The sequence below is a fragment of the Melopsittacus undulatus genome, chromosome 5 (assembly GCF_012275295.1).
Source record: "Melopsittacus undulatus isolate bMelUnd1 chromosome 5, bMelUnd1.mat.Z, whole genome shotgun sequence".
Lineage (NCBI taxonomy): Eukaryota > Metazoa > Chordata > Aves > Psittaciformes > Psittaculidae > Melopsittacus > Melopsittacus undulatus.
This window is the reverse complement of record NC_047531.1, coordinates 21649919-21655918: the sequence shown is the minus strand read 5'-3', so window position 1 is coordinate 21655918 and position 6000 is coordinate 21649919.

Genomic DNA, 6000 nt, shown 5'->3' with positions numbered 1-6000 from the left:
GCGAATAAAACTAACACAAGAGGCAATATAGGCCCACTGTTGAACGAGGTGGGTGCCCTGGAGACAGAGGATACAAAGAAGGCAGAAGTGCTGAATGCTTTCTTTGCCACTGTCTTTACTCCTGCAGACTCTCCCCAGGGGCCCCAGATTCCTATAGCCTCAGAAGGAGTCAGGACAAAGGAGGAGTTTGCTTTGGTAAATGAGGATTGGGTTAGGGATCAGCTATGCAATCTGGACATCTATAAATTGATGGGTCCGGATGGAATGCACCCACGGGTGCTGAGGGAGCTGGCGGAGGTCATTGCTAGGCCACTCTCCATCATCTTTGGTAAATCGTGGGAAACAGGAGAGGTGCCTGAGGATTGGAGGATGTCAAATGTCACACCAGGCTATAAGAAGGGCAAGAAGGAGGACCCGGGTAATTATAGACTGGTCAGGCTTACCTCCGTCCCTGGAAAGGTGATGGAACAACTTATTCTTGACTCCATCTCTAGGCATATCAAGGATGAGGGGGTCATTAGGAACAGCCAACATGGTTTTATGAAGGGGAAGTCATGTTTGACCAACCTTACAGCCTTCTATGAGGAAGTGACTAGGTGGAGGGATGATGGTAGAGCAGTAGATGTGGTTTTTCTTGATTTCAGTAAGGCATTTGATACTGTCTCCCACAGCATTCTCATAGATAAGCTAAGGAAGTGTGGGCTTGACGATCAGGTAGTGAGGTGGATCAAGAACTGGTTGAAAGGAAGAAGGCAGAGAGTTGTGGTCAATGGGGCAGAATCTAGCTGGAGGTCTGTGACTAGTGGAGTCCCTCAGGGGTCGGTGCTGGGACCAGTGCTGTTTAATATTGTCATCAACGACCTGGATGAGGGAACTGAGTGTACCCTCAGCAAGTTCACTGATGACACTAAACTGGGAGGAGTGGCTGACACACCAGAAGGCTGTGTTGCCATTCAGCGAGACCTGGACAGGTTAGAGAGTTGGGCAGGGAGAAACTTGATGAAATTCAACAAGGGCAAGTGTAGAGTCTTGCATCTGGGGAAGAACAACCCCATGTACCAGTACAGGTTGGGGGTTGCCCTGCTGGAAAGGAGTGAAGGGGAAAGGGACCTGAGGGTCCTGGTGGAGAGGAGGATGACCATGAGCCAGCAATGTGCCCTTATGGCCAAGAAGGCAAATGGCATCCTAGGGTGCATTAGAAAGGGTGTGGTTAGTAGGGCAAGAGAGGTTCTCCTCCCCCTCTACTCTGCCTTGGTGAGGCTGCATCTGGAATATTGCGCCCAGTTCTGGGCCCCAGTTCAAGAAGGACAGGGAATTGCTTGAAAGAGTCCAGCACAGAGCCACAAAGATGATGAAGGGAGTGGAACACCTCCCTTATGAGGAGAGGCTGAGGGAGCTGGGTCTCTTGAGCTTGGAGGAGACTGAGGGGTGACCTCATCAGTGTTTACAAATATGTAAAGGGTGGGTGTCAGGATGATGGAGCTAGGCTTTTTCCAGTGATATCCGGTGATAGGACAAGGGGCAATGGGTGTAAACTGGAGCATAGGAGGTTCCACGTTAACATCAGGAAGAATTTCTTTACTGTAAGAGTGACTGAGCACTGGAGCAGGTTGCCCAGGGAGGTTGTGGAGACTCCTACGTTGGCGATATTCATGGCCCGCCTGGACAAGTTCCTGTGTGATGTACTCTAGGTTACCCTGCTCTTGCAGGGGGGTTGGACTAGATGATCTTTCGAGGTCCCTTCCAACCCTTGGGATTCTGGGATTCTGTAATGCAAAGGTTTCTGTTTTCCAAAGAGACCACCATCTTACACTGTGAGTTTAAGTCTGCTAAATTCCTCTTCCACCCCTGTGCAAGCTTAGTATTAGCTCAGGTTGATTTGTGCTCTTCTAAGTCTTCCTCAAAATACAAGTTACTGAAAAACAGGAAGAACAGTTGGGATGTGTTTATAATCTGCACTGATAACCAACTTGTCGTCCTTGCTACAACAGAGTAGATGATGTTTTGAATGTAAACAGTGTTGTGTCTTGCCTTCGACCTGGAGAAACCGATGCTGAACAATGACTTGTGACAAGCTAGAATCTTTGATGGCACTTTCTGTAATGTGCCAAGGACAAGCTTGAAGGTGTATTTACGTAGTACATGGAAGGATGACATAGTTGAAAGCAGAAGTACCTTGGAGAAGTGAGCAACAACTAGTGCTGGCCCATGCAGCTGATTGCCTTCTAGAAATAACCCATTTCTGCAGGAGTTTGAGCATTAACTACCAGATTATTTTGCGTATAAAATAGAAATTATGGTGTACCTCTAAAGCTAAAATCCTGGAGAGAGGAATACTTTGAAATAGTGATTTTAAAAAAGGGAAATTGAATGTAACTCTGAGAAGTAAAAATGTGGTGGTGTTTCCTGCTAAATACATTCTTTGCTGATAGGCAGATGAGGTGCAACAGGTTTTGAAAGCTTTTAATGATCAATTCAGACCCTTGGTGTGGCTGCTTTGGTGTGCCACTCAGTGATGTTATATTTGTATAGGTGAAGTGTGTTCACTGGTGGGCAGGAATATGAAGAGGGTCTGACTGCACATAGTCTAACTGCACTGATACTCAACTGCTTGATTTCTCAGTGCAAACAGTAATGTTGATGCTTTGTGTCTGAAGAAACCAAGTGGAAAGCTTGTGCTCTTCCTGCACACTCATTGCAACATGCAGGTTCCAGCTCTGATTCTTCTGTTCTTGTTCTAGAGCAGGATGGAAGCAGGAGGTTGAGGACAATTAGACCAAATTTTGTCCAGGCAAGAACTTTTATCTCTTAGCTCAGTTCTTCAGAGAGAAGGGAATACAGCTTTTGACATTTGGGAGTCTAAATACTTGAATCATAAATTGCTGTTTGATTTTTACAGCTTGTATTTGCAATAGGTAAACCTACCTGAAAATAGCACTACTTATTTGTCAAATATTCTGCTTATATAAAAGCCATGGACTTATGCTATAAATGAAAAATGAATATGTGGCTCCTTGCATCAACAGCTTTCTATGGAAACACATGATCAGACAGTCTGTGGCTGTGGAGCTGGAAGGACCCTTGCATCAAAGCAGGTGGTAGCAGGTCACAAAACTGAACATGGGGACATGTCTCTAGATGGTCTCACTTGGTAGAGGATGGTTTCACATCCTCTCATGACTCTCTTAAGATTTCACTGTAACTCTGCTTGATGAGCTTGTAAATCTGTAATTCCCAAATGTTTTGCTGTCAGCTCTCACTTTGGAATGTTTTGTGGGATGTTTCTCTTTTGGTTTTGTTTGTATTTTCCCCAAACAAGCACCGTGGCTTTCTTGGAATCTTTTATAAAAAAATTAAAAATTCCATTTTAATATTCTTTCTCATGACTGTTTTCTGAAAGAGTTTTGCTCTTAGCCACAGTTTGCAGACTTCACTTCCTTACAAGTATTCGCTCTATGCTAACATCTGATGGCCAGACCGTACCACAGACACCTCACTTTGTATTTTTGCACTGTTTTCTGAGGAGTAGATCATCACAGGTACAGTCTCCTGCCTTGCCAGGGATCCTGGTAGTGTGCTTGGAGCAAGGTAAGGACCCTCACCTTTTACAAAGAGACACCTCCCTTAGTTATTTGGCTGTGAGACTTATGCTGACACCTCTTTTATTCTTCCTGACATCACTGGAATTAAACCCACCCACCCCCTTATGATAACAGATACAGGATGTGATTTCAAACTGCTCACAGAAATAGACCATAGGATAGCAAGTAAAGATGCATTTGGTTTGTTTAAACTGAGTAGTTGATGCAGACTTTTTTTCCCAAAAAGCTACTACAGCCATTTCCATACTACTTATGGTGCTCATATAACACCAGAGTTGAAAATACACATTAGTTTTTCTCATTTGAGGTAATTCTCAGTATGTCCTTTTCAAACAAGCAGTGTTTTCCAAATGCAATCTGGTTTTACTTTGTGCAGGGTCTGGACAGGACAGAGTTAACATTCTTCATAGCAGCCTGTGTGGGGTGTTTTGGATTTGCAACTAAGCCTTGGGCTGATAACACAGCTATCTTGGCCCTTGCTAAGCAGTGTTTGCACAGCATCAAGGCTGCTTCTTCCTCTGCTCTGCCCCTCTGCCTCTGTCTGGGGGGTAGGGGAGAAGTTGGGAAGCCAAAGGGCTGGTCCATGCCATACAGTATCATGCTCAGCAATAAGCAAGGGTGGAAGAGGGAGGGTTCCTTCATTTCCATAGTTTGCTCCCTTTTTGTGTTTCTAAAGAAAGCCACTCGTCCCTAAGGAAGCAGATCATCGCTGTAACACTGCGCCTGAAGCCCAAACTTTGCTGTTAGCCTTTTTTTAAGGATGACTTTGGTGAAATGATCAGCATTAGAGAGCTCAGGGTGAAGCCTGAGATGTGATGCAAATTCAAACATCAGCGTTTAAGCTGAGTCAGAAAGATAACAGAATAGTTGAGGTTGGAACAGGTCTCAGGCAATAGTCTAATCCAAATTAATGCCACCCCCATCCCCAAAATCCTTACATTTATAAATATTTGAAAATTAGAAGTATGACAATGGTGAGAGTGTAAGGGATTAAGAGAAAAAAAAAGACTAAAAATGATAAAATTTAAGAGAAACTGTTTGTTCTGTGTTGGTTTAGTGTTATCTTTCACAAAAGTATGCTACAAATGTAGCAATAATAGGCTAGTTTTGTAACATCAGAGAAGGAAAATCTTGGGTTAGTATCTGGTGTGCAGCAGTGCTCAGGGTTTGCATTTGAGAAGTCTGATTTTTAGTTATTGCTAACCTTTGCTGCTCTTTTCCTTCATCGTAGAGGAGTCCTTCAGAAGTCAACAAGGAGAGAGCTCCTCCTTCTGTATAATTGTACCAGGTTAATCTAGGTGCTCTGAATCCCTTTTTCTCTCTTTCCTCTTACTACCCTCTCTTTGCTGCTTCTGTCAATGGTCAGCTGAGGCACGTGAGGCATTCCAGACAGCTGACTGCAGGTCGGCAGCGTGATCTTCCTGCAGGAGCTACACTGGGCTCATGGAAAAGCTAAAACCTTCTTTCTATAGATACGCCATAACTCCAAAGGTCCCACAGATCAGGTACCGCTGCACTCCCTAGTGGGAATGTGGTGTCAGGACAAGGCATCTGCAACAGAAGGTAGGCTCACACGTACACACCTGCCCTTACACCTTCCTGAAGAGCAAATCTGGCAGAGAAACAGTTCTTTGTCTGCCCAGGCAACAGGCAGCTCACTCTGCAAGCCACGTGCTTTTTCAATGTACTGTTCTGCAGAAGAGAAGGAAGTTAGTTAATTAAATATAGCACAGATAAACAGCATAGAAGATGTATGTTACAACTGTGCACTGGCACATTTTTATACTGACTTTGGTACCAGGGCAGGAGTAAAAGCTCAGGTCAAGTTTACACTTGGAATATTCTAACTCTAATGCTTCATTTCTATTTTAGGGAAATAATTGTAAAACTACCTATACATCATCAGGAAATAAGCATATTCACTGGTCCATAGTACTGGAAACATGCTGCCTGTGCCTGTACTTCTACGTAAGTCACCATTGATCAGATAATGTATCCATGTTTTAAGCAGCTGAGACTCCAGGATCTCAAAACAAACATATTTCAAAGCAGACTGCCTGTGCAACATTCTCATACCATGAAGCTGTAAGCGCAATAGTCCCTTTTCACTATATAGGGAAAAACAGACAAGGAACAGAAAAATTATTAGTAAACTGAAAATGTGATCCTGCCTCTGAGAGCAGTAGTTTGAACGTATTTGGAATTTGAGCTTTGTTACACTTCAGTGATGCTGAATTTCTGGTTTAGGTGTGGCATGAGTGACCTAACAATTATCAACTGCTTGAACAGTCGAATACCATATCTCCTACCTTAGCACAGTGTGTTTTTATGATACCCTCTTCCACTGTGACTAATAGCCTTGAAGAAATCAGTTATCTTCAGATTGAAAATCAGTATC